We start from the raw sequence: 16,567 nt of genomic DNA, 5'->3' as shown, positions 1-16,567 counted from the left end.
GAATGCCTCCATTAAATTGGAATGGGTTGACAGCCGCCATTAAATTGGAAAATGTCTGGTAGTTCAAATGAATGCCTCCATTAAATTGGAATGGGTTGACAGCCGCCATTAAATTGGAAAATGTCTGGTAGTTCAAATGAATGCCTCCATTAAATTGGAATTGGTTGACAGCCCCCATTAAATTGGAAAAGGTCTGGTAGTTCAGATGAATACCTCCATTAAATTGGAACGGGTTGACAACCTTCATTAAATTGAGAACAGTCTGATGGGTCACCTATTGGTTACCAACAAATTTGATATTTCAGGTTGCATTAAAGTGATTACATAGATATCATGATCAACAACCATCGCTGACCCTGGAAGGGTTAGATTTGGAAGGCGACCGAAGTTCCATCGGCAGCAAATAGGAGAGATGGAAGAGGTCATTGTTCATAATATCTGAACGCGGCGGACGTCACTGATAAATTAGAAATACATATACGAGGATAAAAACAAGGAAACCTAGATTAGAAACAAGAAGACGAAGAAGTTAATGCTATTTACAATAGAGTCAATAGAAATAATAAAATATATGGTACTTACAGAACTAAAAGGGAAGGGACACACATCAATAATAATATAAACTCTTGTGGACGTTGTGGAAATAAAAATCATTAAATGCATTACAAAGATTGCCCTACACTAGGAAAAACTTGTTTAATATGTGGAAAAATGGGACATTTTCGCCAATTCTGTGGTATGAAAAGGCACTCAAATATGAACACAAGAGGAAACAAAAAAGCTAGAGAAGAAGTAGGTTACATTTTCTAATATGTATTGATTGACAAATATTGCTGGTTAATTCTGGTTGTAAACCGAACCTTATTACTGTACAAAAATTGGAAACCTTGAATAGTTTAGAAGCTAGAGCAATTAACCAAACGTCCATCACAACCAAATTTCATATGAATATGTCACGTCACAACCATTTCCTAAGCTTACAACTGCTAGCTATGTTAATTTCCTACATTCGTTTGAATTGGTAGTTGCAGTTTGTTGTATTTTATAAAATTGTTGATGTATTGTTATTATTTTTGCTTGTATGTAAATTCATGTTCACGTGTAAAAGTGCCCTTGTGGCCTATTTGCTGAATAAATGTTGAAGTTTGAATTCAGACAGCTCTAGCAGGTTGTAAGGGAGGAGTTTTGATCGTTCTGTGTAGAGTGTAATATCATTGTTTAGTACTTATGTTGGCCCTATATGAATGAGTGAAATGTTTCAAATTTAGTCATTTAGGATGGAGACAAAGGACTTTCAAGAAAGTCTAATGGAGTACCTAATGTACCTATTAAGATATAAATTATATTATATTAGCGTATTAATGTATGTAGGTACAGCCTCATTCATCCACAGAAAAAAAAAACTGTTCATTAGATGGCAGAACAGGAACAAACTTCCATCGATTGATAGACTTAAAAGCACTGATGTTGATCTGGATGTGCGTGAGCGAAGATACAAAAAGAAAAGGGGTAAGAGTATGAGTCTAGCTGAAAGAGATAGAGTATATATGTTAAGAATATGGATAAAGGAAATAAATTCAGATCGAACTACAACCCAACACCTCATACTGTACAGAGTTTTAATAGAGGTGATGTATCTGTGGAGAATTATGTAACAGGGCAGATACTCAGAAGGAATATGGTTCATCTGAAAAGTAGGAAGATGTTCAGAGGAACGATCAGGAAGAAGGAACTAATAGAGAACACAATGATAGTGATAATGAGCGAATGTAGCTGTGATTTAATGTGCCATGATTTGGTTATTTGTTTCTGGGTTGTGGTTGTAATGCTGTTAATTAGTATGTACTTTCATACTTTATAAATATAATAGGTACCTGATTTATCTGTTTCAAAAGTACATATAATATGTTTCGTTACTGTTTAATTTGGAAGACTGATTCTAGTATTGTACCTAGTAATATATTTGCTGTGGTCATAAAGCTCTTGTTGTTAATTATCTAATTTAACTTCAAGGGAGGGATGTAGTGTATGCGATTATGCGAGTAGCTTAAATAGCATACATACGCCGTCTCGTGTGTCCTTGTGTTGGCTGCAATGCCATAAAAAAGTAACTGTCACTGTCTATGGTACGATGGCCGCGGGCTGTACGATTGCTGTTGTGGAAATGAAGTTATATTGTGTTTGCGAGGGCATTGCCGAGCCGGTGTTTATGTTTAGGTGTTACATAGTTACATAACTACTAATTTAACAAACACTATACCTCCTAAATTATCTGTCACAATTTCTACAGATATACTGATAGTATTATGATATTATTATCCCATCAAAAACATGTGAAATGAGAGCAAAGTTTAACTAACATTAAGAATATGCGTCATTTCATTGCAGAGTTCTCCGGAAAAAGAACTGATTTATATGTGGGCCAAGTTCTAGTTCACTTGGGCTGTAATTAAAGTATAGTAATGTACTTGGTTCCCTTTTACGAACAGGCTATATTAGGTATATTGTTATGTTACTTTTCTAAAATAATTATGGTTTTCAAAGTATCAAGGTCTCGGCCCCCAATACCATGTCGTGGCATTTGGTGTTCAGACACTGGGGCCGTGGGGTCCAAGCGCTCATGTTCTTTTTAAAGAACTGTCGTAAAAGCTGGCCGATACTACCGGTGACCAGAGAGCTGGCAGCTTTCTCTCGCAACGCATTAGTATTGCCATTCAGCGAGGGAATGCTGCCAGCATCTTTGGCGCAATGCCGCGGGGGCCTTTTTTAGATTTATTTTAATTTAGATTAGTTTAGTTTTTAATTTTAGGTAGTTTTTAATCTTTTTGATGTTACTCATTATACTGTACTATTTTTGCTGAATAAATGGAGTTGCATATATAAAAAAAAAGTGAAAAAAAAAATGGTTTGTTGGTAATGTTTCCGTGATTTTTTTTTCTATGGAGCCAACTTTAAACCTTTACGGTTTTCCTTAGACTCTGTCCTTGCTAATATAGTCTAGTTACGGAGTGAATTTTTCATGGCTTTTGTTCATTATAAATGTGTAAAAAATCAATTATAAAAAACTTAACCTTCTCTTACGATTTATATGATTAGAAAGTTTAAAGCAATCAAGTTAATAGTCGCCCCTTTCTCTTTCTATTTGCATTACATAATTAAAAAAAATCATGTTTTAAACACAAAATGCTGAAGTCCAATTTTTGTTATTTATATTTACTCTAAAACCTATTGGCATAACTGTATCAGCTTAATATGCGCATATATTATTATTTATAGACCGATATTTGATTAATTATAGACCACAATTACGCAGAGAAAATACCCAAGTTTACATCTCATAAGATATCGTAATACTTAATGCACACAAAACAAGACGGCTTTGCAATGTCATATTATTTGCTCTAGTTCAGAGTACAATCAGCAACACTCCTAACTGTATGTCGGTGGGCCTTCATAATTGGGTCAAACAGAAAACTATGTTCGCGTCTTTCCTGTAGACATACACAAGAGTTATGGGCTATAAAGGTTAATTTTTTTATCTAACCCTTATCCACGTGGAAAAGTCCTCCTTTTATTTAGGGAACTATGATAAAAAGGAGAGAAAACTAGCGTGTTCGCGCGAACTGTACATTTTTCTCTCCTGTGGGCAATAGTTAACAGCTTGTGGGCATGTAAGTAATGATTTTATCATAGTTCCCTAAATAAAAGGAGAACCTTTTCACGTTGGATAAGGGTTAAATAAGAAAATTAACCTTTATAACTCTTGTGTATGTCTACAGGAAAGACGTGAACACAGTTTTTCTGTTTGACCCCATTATTATAGGCATAAGGTCCACCGGTGTACCTACAGTTATCAGAGTGGCTACCGCGAAAACCGAAATTCGCAAATTGCGGGGATCTTTCTCTTTTACTCCAATGAAGGCGTAATTAGAGTGACAGAGAAAAATCCCCGCAATTTGCGAACTTCGATTTTCGCGGTTATAGCCCAGTGTGGGAGATAGTACTATCGCGTCACCGTTTATCTGTTGAATTTGTTTTGTTTTTATCATTAAGAAGCATGTGTTGGCAAGTGCCATATTTTTAAGGGAATCTTAAGTACTTATATCGTTTTTATATCTGCAATAACAATATGAACATAAATATTCGCTTTAAAATGAAATATCTCCACAACATACACCACTGACATAAACTATAAAAAACGTATTTAACTGATTTGCAAGACCGAAGTGATCCCATAAGTGTTCCGTAAACAAAGTTTTGTACGGAACACTAAAAAATGGCAAATGGATTAAAATCATTCATAAATATGGACTTTTGGTTCGAAATAAAATATTATTGATTGATTGATTGATAAATCATCGGGGAAGGCTGCAGACGACGCCCAACTTAAGCCTTTATAAGGCAGAGGGAATATATTTCCCACCTGATTTTGCACTTTATTTCAAAGTAATAATGAATAATGATTTATTGGTAAATAGTTATTTACAATACGGTTCAATTTTGCATAATTTCTGGCACCCTTACGGCCCTATTCTAACTTTAACACTAGAGATCATCTACCCATATAACCATTCCAGTCGCAGAATCATCAAAGTGGTAACTAAATGTCAGATGTGTCGTAACAGAGTCCACACAATGTGTCTAGAATTGTTTCGAAACAAAGTGTCGTCGCCGTGTGTACACTTTTCCGTAACAAGGTGTCGACACATTTGTGTGCACTTTGCGTGCGGTTTGCGACTAAATCTGACAGCAAATTTGTGACAGCCAATGTCAATATAAAATACCTCTTGAAAACCAAGGTTTGTCAAACTACTATTAGTGTCTCGTGTGCTCGTAAGTAATTCTAGTCAGTCATCATGGGCGATGCAAATGATAATAATCGACCAAAACCATATTTATAAACACCCAACACCTGTCAACCTTTTACAGAAAAGTTTTTAAAGAAATGCAATAAGCTACTTAGGTCAGCCAACGAATGCTCCAAAAAGTGGTAGAGGGAAATGCTCGGAACACAATTTTTGACTCTGTAACTTGGTTTGGGCAATTTAGGAGGTGAACATATCAAAAGTCCCCGGCCGTAGCCCTTGAGCGGGGGGGAAGAGAGGGGGCTTTGTTTGAAGGTCCCATTTTCCGGTTTTTCGATTATATCTCGGAAACTATGCATCTTAGCGACATGGCCATTTATACAAAATGAAAGTTAATTTAATTTGTTACAAGTTTATTCAGTAAATTTTTTCGATATGTTGAAAAGTTTTTGAGATATCCGCTCTTGGAAGTTTATTTAGGGCTCTCAATTTTATCTTGATATATCTACATCAGTGAAGGTGCTAGGCCGTGTATGGTATCGTTTTCGTATAAATCTGGGTTGCTGAATCCATTTAAGGTATCATATTGACACCATTCCACAAAATAAAAAAAAATCTTTTTAGGGTTCCGTACCTCAAAAGCAAAAAACGGAATCCTTATAGGATCACTCGTGCGTCTGTATGTCTGTCCGTCTGAATACACAAAATAGTTCTTTACCTATAGATGACAGGAAAACCTATTAGAAATGTGCAGTCAAGCGCGAGTCGGACTTAATGTACGGAACCCTTAATACGCGGGTCCGACTCGCACTTGGCCGGGTTTTTTTAAACTCCTCTTGACGCTTAACCGCTGAACCGATTTCGTTGAAATTTGGTATAGAAATAGTTTGCGTGCCGGAACAGGACATAGGATAGATCTTATAACCAAAATCATCTTTTGAAGGTGTGAAAAGTGGCGTGGAAATTTGTACGGGAAATCAATAACCGCTGAACCGATTTATATGAAATTTGGGATGGTCTACATCTTTGATTTAGGTAAAAATGTTAAAAAAACATGACTTCAAACCTAAACTTAAACAGTATTAACTTCAAGAAGTCAATTCTGGATTCCTCCCTACACCTCATTTCACACCTTTAAAGGATGATTTTTGAGATAACTTATTATGTCCTGTCTCGGGAGTCGAAATATATGTGTACTAAATTTAAATTAAAACTGTTCAGCAGTTTAAGCGTGAAGAGGAGTTTAAAAGAAAGTATTTTAATAAGTTTATATGTTTTTACTTTGGAATGGTGTCAATGTGATACCATAACTAAATTTGGTACTGCGAATTTATACGAAAACGATACCAAACATGGCCTCGTAGCTTTACTGTTGTAGAAGTCAAAATAAAATTGAGAGCCCTAAATTCTTATTACTTGGCCAAACTTGTGTAGAAGGAAAATAAAAAATAAAAGTCTTCGGCAGGAATATAAGACACAAATATAATATATTTTTTTGCGTTACTATTTCAATCATCAAATATAAACATACCTTGTTTATATTATTCTAGTGAGATTCTCATAGATAAACAAAAACATTTACTTAACAAATTACAAGGTCGAAATGTCACGGAACTTGTGAGGGTAATATGTGAAAAATAAAAACTTTTATGACAAAAAAATCTGGACACAATTTAAGAAGCATCCAATTGCGTCGAGGAATCATCTGTATTTTTGCTTGATTCATTACCTCCTCGCTTCTTTTTTTGTCCTTTGTATTCTGTAGCAATTTGTTAGATCTGAAAATAAAGATAACTTGCGTCGTCACGGATGTCGATTTATAGGTTTTAGGGAGTGCAGAATTCGAAAACGATGATCATTTTATAATCCAAGATGGCGGCTACGTATTTTGTCATAAAAGTCGTCATGAATATCGTTTTATAGGTTTTAGGAAGTGCCGATTTCGAAAATGATGACCAGTTTGGAATCCAAGATGTGTGCCGTGCACTTTGTCATAAAAGTCGTCATGGATATCGTTTTATAGGTTTTAGGGAGTGCAGAATTCGAAAATGATGACCATTTTGGATTCCAAGATGTCTGCCGTGCACTTTGTCATATAAGCCGTCATAGATGTTGATTTATAGGTGTTAGGAAGAGCAGATTTCGAAAACGATGACCATTTTGGATTCCAAGATGGCGGCCATGCACTATGTCATAAAAGGCGTCATGGATGTCGTTTTACAGGTTTTAGGGGGCCCCGCTTTCGAAAATGGTTATCATTTTCGAAATCTGCGCCCCCCAAAACCTATAAAACGACACCCATGACGACTTTTATGACATAGTGCATGGCCGCCATTCTGGATTCCAAAATGGTCATCATTTTCGAAAGCGGGGCCCCCTAAAACCTGTAAAACGACATCCATGACGACTTTTATGACATAGTGCATGGCCGCCATCTTGGAATCCAAAATGGTCATCGTTTTCGAAATCTGCGCCCCCTAAAACCTATAAAACGACACCCATGACGACTTTTATGACATAGTGCATGGCCACCATTTTGGAATCCAAAATAGTCATCATTTTCTAAATCTGCGCCCCCCAAAACCTATAAAACGACACCCATGACGACTTTTATGACATAGTGCATGGCCGCCATTTTGGATTTCAAAATGGTCATCATTTTCTAAATCGGGGCCCCCTAAAACCTATAAAACGACATCCATGACGACTTTTATGACATAGTGCATGGCCACCATTTTGGAATCCAAAATGGTCATCATTTTCTAAATCTGCGCCCCCCAAAACCTATAAAACGACACCCATGACGACTTTTATGACATAGTGCATGGCCGCCATTCTGGATTCCAAAATGGTCATCATTTTCGAAAGCGGGGCCCCCTAAAACCTATGAAACGACATCCATGACGACTTTTATGACATAGTGCATGGCCGCCATCTTGGAATCCAAAATGGTCATCGTTTTCTAAATCGGGGCCCCCTAAAACCTATAAAACGACATCCATGACGACTTTTATGACATAGTGCATGGCCGCCATTTTGGAATCGAAAATGGTTATCATTTTCGAAATCTGCGCCCCCAAAACCTATAAAACGACACCCATGACGACTTTTATGACATAGTGCATGGCCGCCATTCTGGATTCCAAAATGGTCATCATTTTCGAAAGCAGGGCCCCCTAAAACCTGTAAAACGACATCCATGACGAATTTTATGACATAGTGCATGGCCGCCATCTTGGAATCCAAAATGGTCATCGTTTTCGAAATCTGCGCCCCCTAAAACCTATAAAACGACACCCATGACGACTTTTATGACATAGTGCATGGCCACCATTTTGGAATCCAAAATGGTCATCATTTTTTAAATCTGTGCCCCCCAAAACCTATAAAACGACACACATGACGACTTTTATGACATAGTGCATGGCCGCCATTTTATATTTCAAAATGGTCATCATTTTCTAAATCGGGGCCCCCTAAAACCTATTAAACGACATCCATGACGACTTTTATGACATAGTGCATGGCGGCCATCTTGGAATCCAAAGTGGTCATCGTTTTCGAAATCTGCGCCCCCTAAAACCTATAAAATGACACCCATGACGACTTTTATGACATAGTGCATGGCCACCATTTTGGAATCCAAAATGGTCATCATTTTCTAAATCAGCGCCCCCCAAAACCTATAAAACGATACCCATGACGACTTTTATGACATAGTGCATGGCCGCCATTGTGGATTTCAAAATGGTCATCATTTTCTAAATCGGGGCCCCCTAAAACCTATAAAACGACATCCATGACGACTTTTATGACTTAGTGCATGACCGCCATCTTGGAATACAAAATGGTCATCATTTTTTAAATCTGCGCCTCCTAAAACCTATAAAACGACACCCATGACGACTTTTATGGCATAGTGCATGGCCGCCATTTTAGATTCCAAAATGGTCATCATTTTCAAAATTGGGGCCCCCTAAAACGTATAAAACGACATCCATGACGACTTTTATGACACAGTGCATGACCGCCATTTTGGATTCCAAAATGGTCATCATTTTCGAAATCGGCACTCCCTAAAACCTATACTGCCGCCTTAAGAAAAAAAACCATAACTAACAAAAAGTAAGTTTCGAGAAAAAGCCAAAAAACTTTGCACTCCTGTTCAAATAGGTTAAATTCAAAGTACAAAGTTGAAACTTTTGATAATGAACAAAGTAACTGTGTAGAATTTTTATGCGTTGTAAATTATTCGATTATCTTTTTATTTAAATAAGTTATTTAGAAAAAATAGTTACTGCCTCGTGATATAAATAAAATAAAAATATCTTTACTAACATTAAATGACATAACTGTGTACTTATGGTTTTTGTGTTAGTTTTGCACTACGATGTCTAAGAAATAAAAACACAAGTACACAGTTGTGCTTATGTTACTGACCGATCTCGAAGCTGAAAAAGCACAATTGGGTACTTTATGTTTTTTTTGCTTAGTTAACGTTATCAAATTATGATTTATCTCGTTAAAGGTGTTCTTAAAAATACGATGAAGTTCAGAATTAGTTATTTAAAGAAAACAAATGAGATATCTTTAGAGATATTTGATTAATAATGTAATATAAAACTAAAAAAATGCACAATTAGATTGCACTACCTAAGTACAAATGCTATAAATTAGGGACCTTTAAAATGTCATAATGTAATACAAAACTGAAATGAGGTACAAGTAAATTGTACTAAGTACTAGTCCTTAATTTATTGAGATGCTGCTGATGTTTGTGGCTAGATTTACATTATTTTCTTGAATGTCACATCTGGCCATAAGAAGCAACCCTCTGCTCCTGGATGACTGCCGCATCGTTAGTAATCTGATAACCAAAACAAACAAAAAAACGCACCCACAGCCAAGAAGCAAGCACAAACAGCCTTTGCATTCTAGAATAAAATATGGTTAGAATTAGAATGTTAGATACAGCTCAAACACTCAGAAAATTATCAATTTTATTCCATTATAACAAAACTTGCAATCATAAAAATAACAACAGAGCGATACTCATGAAACAATCATAATGAAAAATAAATAGTCGGGAAATGCCTGTTTCATGAACAAGCATGACATTGGGCGGTATATCCCATACTAAAATTAAGCCATGTGCCAATGTAAAACTGTAAATGTTATTTTGCAACATACATAAAGCTCGGTGGTGCCGGAGTGATCACACATAGGACCGAAACTTTAAGCCACGTTATTTTAAGCCATTGTACCTTAAATTCGTGGTTAGGGTTATAATATTATGTTTTACTTTCAATAGACAAGTTACTTAACACCAATATACGAGTAAATAAAGAGATAATGTTAATTCCAGATACGCATAGGTATAAATTTGAATACGCGCGCCATGCTACCTACTAGAATGACCGCGACAAATATACCTAAAGTTATTCAAAAATATAGGCAAAATCTGGAATACGCGACGAGATGAGAAACGTAACATGAATATAAGTATACTTACAAATAATTTTTGACACTTATTACAATCACGTATACACATTAACACTTCTAATATTTTTTGAAGTAGGCACAGGAGTAATTAATACGTGCGTCGTACGCGCAACCTCATCCGAAGGAAAGTAACCAGGAGTGAACCGGCCAAAATCTGTCCTTATAGGGGACCGGAGGGGGACTACATACCTACTAGCCTGATAAGGCATAACTGACCACAACGTTTAATAAATAAAGCACAAGTTTACTTTTTTTGCAACCGACACTAAGCAGAAAAAGCTTAAGGAAGAGTCATACGAGATAGAAAAAAAATAACGTGCAACTTATGTTTTTTCAGATTCCCAGAGTTATGACTAATAATTATTTTATACTAACAAGAATGAACACTTCTGTCAACTTATGGGTTTTTTACATAGAAATTTTAAAGAAAACCAATATTATGGTTTTTCTTCTTGTGAAATAATTGTTGGGCTCAAATTCAAGACAAAGGAAAAAAACACAAGTCGTCAATTTAGTACTTTTCTGTCTATGAATATATACTTATGCTTTTTCTTTCTCAAAAAGGCAGTAACTTTACCAAAATGGTGTGTAGTTATGCTTGTCTAAATCGTGACCTGTTAGAGATAAAGAAATAAGTGCTAGATAGAAAAATCACATTTTTCTTCCTGATTTCGAGGGTGTCAATAACTCAATTTCGCAAAAATTGTCACTTATGGTTTTTCTTCTTAAGGCGGCAGTATAAATCGGCACCCATCTCGACTTTTATGACAAAGTGTTTGGCTACCATCTGCATTTATATTATTTTTACGTACAAAAATGGCCCCCTGTCAACTTCCAACCGAGATTTAATCGATAATGTATTCGATTAATATTCAGATTAATTCAATTTCAACCTATGTTAGGTCGACTAAACTAATCGCGATTAAAATTTGAGGATTAACTTTTTTTATTCCATTAATTAGTCGAATAAACAGTTAATCCTATTAAGTCCCATCTCTGACCACGGCATTTTTACACTTTGAGAATATCTGAAAACAAATGAACACAAGGAGCCATTTTGTAAATCCAGTAACTTTGTTATTACTTTTGACAGCGCGTGTCATGTGTCTACACAGAGTCGACACAAAGTCGAAACATTTGCGACTACTTTGTGACTGCAATATTTCTCAGCCTTAAACCATATTTATACATCATAATTAACAAGTTTCTTAGTATGTAAAGCGTTATTTCTGTTATTTAAGTATAGTATACGCATCGAAGTACTAAAAATGCATCAAATAATATAGTTATGAACACAGGCACTGAGAAGTAAACAATTTCATTTCCGGCTAAACTGAAACAATGTGGTGGCGCGTTGATTATATTACACTTAGTTTATCAAATCACTCGAGCAGTTTAATTCCCCATTATAATTTAAGTCCTATTGTAATATAAATGCAAACAATATATAATTACGTCTTGTAATCCGTTTTAGAGATGGCGTATTAATGTCACTTATTTTTATTTAACAATTTTTCCATCTGACAGTTTCCATTTGACAGGAACAAAATGAACGAATGAATGAATGATATTGGCATAAAGTAGTCGCAAACTCGAAACAATGTGTGCACACGGCGACCACACTTTATGTCACTTTGTGTCATGTGTCGACCCTTCCCCATTTCTGGTAACTGTGTCGACACGGCGACGACTCTGCGACTGGAATTGTGACCGAAACAGACGGTGTCGACACAAGATGTGTCTACACCGCGTCGTAACGGCGACTGGAAATGGTTGTATGGGTAGAGATAAATAAGATACGATATCGAGAAGATATAGTCATTTGTAAGTTAGATATGTCAAATTTGACGTTTCCGCGATTCTGGAGGTCCTCTTGAACGATTTCGACAAGTTCTTCTTCTTCTTCTACCTAGCGTTATCCCGGCCTTTGCCAGGGTCCGCTTTCCTACTTGCTTTCCTCCACTTTGCGCGATCCTGGGCGTCGTCTCGTGTGAGCCCGTTCACGCTCATACTCGTATCTGCTTTCACGACATCGAGCCATCGCTTTTTTGGTCTGCCGCGGGGTCGGGGGCCGTCAAGGGCTAGTTTAAGGCATATGTTTCCTACGTAGTCAGCTGGCCTGCGACAAACGTGACCGAACCACCGGAGGCGACATTCTTGGAGCTTCTCTGCTACGTCACGGACTGCGAGGCTGCCACGGATGTACTCGTTACGGATGCGGTCAGCGCGCGTAACGCTGCACATCCATCGCAGCATCTTCATCTCTGTAACGCGAAGCTCCTGAACATGCCTTCCAAGAACCGGCCACGTCTCGGCGCCATAAAGTAGGACTGGACGGATAATACACTTATACACTAGCCCTTTGAGTCTAAGCGGTATTCTGCGGTCGCAGATGACTCCTGTGACCTCCCGCCATTTAGACCAAGCCGCGCTGATTCGACTTCGACAAGTTATGACTTAGATATCCAAGTCACATCTAGTCGATATCTAGTTGATCTCTATATCGTCTCTAGATCTTGTGATTATCTCGTTTCCCGAATACGCGTGTTATGTCTTATAAAGGGTCAACAAGCGCCGCAAATATGCATTTTTAAAAGGCAAGCGTCCTGGGAACGGTGCCCCAGGCAGGCAGGTTTTTAATGTTTTTACTTATCATCTTGTAAATTTACTATTGTAGGTACGTTTTTTTTTGTTGCCTACTTTGGTGTCCCACTGCTGGGCAAGGGCCTTCTCTCGTTTTCTCCACTCAACCCTGTCATCGGTCAACCTTAAATTAAAAAAAAAAAACCGTATTCGCGCGGTAGAGAGAAGGTGGAGGTGGACTTTCTCATTCAGTCCTTCACCTTCTGTATTGGCTGGAGTCGGGCCACGCCGGAGTGTATTTTCAATATACCTATGCATTATGTATGGCAGAAACGATGGAGTCCATCCGGAACATTTCGCGTCCGCGTGGAGCCGACCGGCTTGCGGCCGTACATGTGATGCCTCCTCTACACGATGGGCCAGCGCCGGCCACTCCAAGGGACGCAGCCATGCGGTAGAATGAGATAGCAATATCACTTGCTCCCTCTAACGCCTAAATGCGTCCCTTGGAGTGGCTGGCGTTGGCCCATCGTGTAGAGGAGCCATGAAATAGGGGCCGACTCGGCCCGCTCGGTGGGAATCTTGCTTTAAAGCTGGCCATACACACATAGGATACGTCTGCGCAGTTTTACCTATACAATACAATTCCGTATTCGAAGCTGGTTAGAAAACAGCGCAGTCGAAGCTGGCCGCGTCGCCAACATGACAATCGTTTACGCTCCGTAGCGATCGAAACGCAACTGTCACTGTCGCACTAAAATGGAAGAGTGATAGAGAGACACAAAGCGTTTCGTTGTCGAAGCGATAGCGATTGTAACCTTGGCTAGGCCGGCTTTAGAAAACTGCGCAGTCGAATGCCACATACGCAACCTGTGCAGTTGGCAAAACTGCGCAGGCATACCCTAGTGTGTAGCGCCAGCTTAACCCTTTATAAGGCATAAGGGTGTCTTATGCAAAATTGAAATCCATCACTTTGAAATAAAGTTCACAATCAGGTGGGAAATACCGGGTGTGGCCTGTAATATGAGCAAAAAATTACACTGTAGGCTGTGCTCCTCATACTGACCAACATTTGTTCAGCGACTTTTAAAAATAACTTGTGGTTTGATTTGTAATACACTTTAAAGTTAATTCTAAGACGCAATGTATTACGAATTTCGTTATGTTTAAGGCATGACAAGAAACGTCAATCACAATGATATGGCGTGGCGATGGCGTCCATTGAAGATAATATTTATTTTGTATGAAAAATAGGGAGTCTAAATACCTCATAATTTTTAAAAGTTGTAGAACAAAAGTGTCACCGTTTGAGGAGTACATTCTATGTTTTAATTATTTGCTCGTGTTACAGGCCACACCCGGTATATTCCCTCTGCCTTATAAAGGCTTAAGCTTTAAGACTAAAATTTTATCGGATAACGTGAAAAGCTGTTGACATCTGTTTTAAATGTACCCTTAAACCTAATTTCTATTAATACTAGAGGCACTAAAGCGAAGGCGCTGAACAATTTATTCCCTGATCTAATTAATGTATTTCACCGTTAATTCAAGTTAACTAATTTGTAAGGTGGTGTTTAAAATAGAAGTCTCATTGTTAAAACTTCGAGATTTTCCTCCTCAGTTTTACAAAGTAAGCGAACAATTTAATTAACATTTTAGAATTCTAAATTAAGTAACATTTAATTATTTCAACGACGTATTGTTTTTTACACAGGCTAATTCAAACGTACCTACACTGAAATCACAATGATCTCATTTAGGTATTGTGCGTCTCGCTCGCCCCAATAGATGTACGGACAAGTACGAGCGAAATGCACGATAACTGAATGATATCATGCTGACGTCAGCGTAGTTACGTTCGAATTAGCCAGAAAGTCAATTTTAACTTTATACGCCACGAACAAAGTGTTTTCGTTGTAATTACTTTTCATGCATGCATTTCAAGTATATTATAATCTACCTAATTAATAAATACCTGTAAACGAGCAATTCTTTTATATTTATTTATATATTTATACATATACACATATATATTCGGGGTCTCGGAACCGCTCTAACGGTTTCGGTAAAATTTGCTATCGTCGGGTTTTAATAATAGTAATAGTATCTAGTAGTCCGTTTATTGTACACAACAAAGGTTTACATCAAATTTACAGGAATCGAGGTACAAAGGCGAAGTTATTCCTACTATTAATAATACTAGCGTCAGACCAAGACAAGTCTGCAACGATTTTATTGCGTATAATTATTGTTTTATTTTAGTACTTTGCCTTTATTTATATGACCAAATGCTACTTTATTTCTGTAATCATCAGTCAAATATATTTAATCACTATTCGGGTGCTACTTATAGGGTCGTAGGTATGTACGGTAAGGGTCGCTTTGTCGTAATTATTTCTTAATATTTCATCGCTTGTCAGGCGTCATTTGTGAGTGGCATCCATTTAATAAAAGCTCCTAACGGTTTTGCATCATGGTCACAGAAAATAAGTAGAATAAGTACAATGTAGGTGCCACTAGTATTTATGGCCACCGAATTCACATATTTTCATATTACTTATAATTATGCCTATCTATATGTGAGCATTTTCTTTAAACTTGTACTTTAAAGCGCGACTTAAGAGCCAACAGGAGTGGTCATTTCTCCATACAAACGTACTCGACTGTTTCCTCCGTGTGTTTTGATGCTAGAGCAATGATTTTTTCAACACAGGTTAATATTGTCAATATCTGTGCCGGACCGTTTTGCTTTTTTTTGATATTTTTGATTTTTAAGCCGCTAGAGCCCTTCAAAAATGGCCAAAATGGCCTAATTGACTATGCCGCAATGAGAGGCGTAGTATTCAAAACTGATATCAATTAGCCAAAAAAGCATAACGGTCCGATACAGATAATTTCATAATCATTTAGATTTCCAAGTTTGGTTAGGATTGGTTAAGTTTTGGAGGAGGAAACAGTGTAGTACGACACCTCTATATTTGAGATTTTTTCGCCTTGTCCTTATCGCACTAGTTTTAGGAGCCACTTCCGTTAAGTAGCGAGACGGGTATATTTACCTAAAATTTTAAAACAGCTCCTGTTTCGTCTTAAGTCATGATTCAGTTAAATTCCTGACACAATTTTTAGGGTTTAACATTGACCGTCAGTTTTGTGACGATTGCTAACCGGCCGAACCCTACAATGCATACAGTTCCATATATGGCACAACCGAAATATGTGCGAATTACGTCAAGATTCAGGTAGGCATGCAGCGACATAGGTAGGCTACTATAATAGTTCGGCATGTTGCCGCTAGGTAGCAGTAAATATCCATGGTGACGGACAATCAGTCAAATTTCGGGAGTTGGTGCAAAAATCAGTTTTGACAAGTTTCGAAGTGCGACAAAAAAATCATTTTAAAGTTAAAGAATAAGAAAAAATATATATTGTGACTGTTAATCTGTATATTACTCAATGGTAAGTTTAATTTTATAGTTTTGCAACGTTTAGATAGCGTCAAGCAATATTTTTCAAACGTTCCCGATATGGCACACCATGCATTGAGGTTCATATTGCTTACACAAAACAAGTAAGGAACGCTTGCACCTGTCATAGTCTTTATTACGTTGGCATAAGTTTTAGTTTGGCGTAATCTGTAGGAACGGTTATTTATGGTTTTACGGCACACTCACGTTAAA

Source organism: Cydia fagiglandana, chromosome 13 (genome assembly GCF_963556715.1).
Source record: "Cydia fagiglandana chromosome 13, ilCydFagi1.1, whole genome shotgun sequence".
NCBI classification, from domain to species: domain Eukaryota; kingdom Metazoa; phylum Arthropoda; class Insecta; order Lepidoptera; family Tortricidae; genus Cydia; species Cydia fagiglandana.
Note: the sequence above shows the minus strand (reverse complement) of the source record.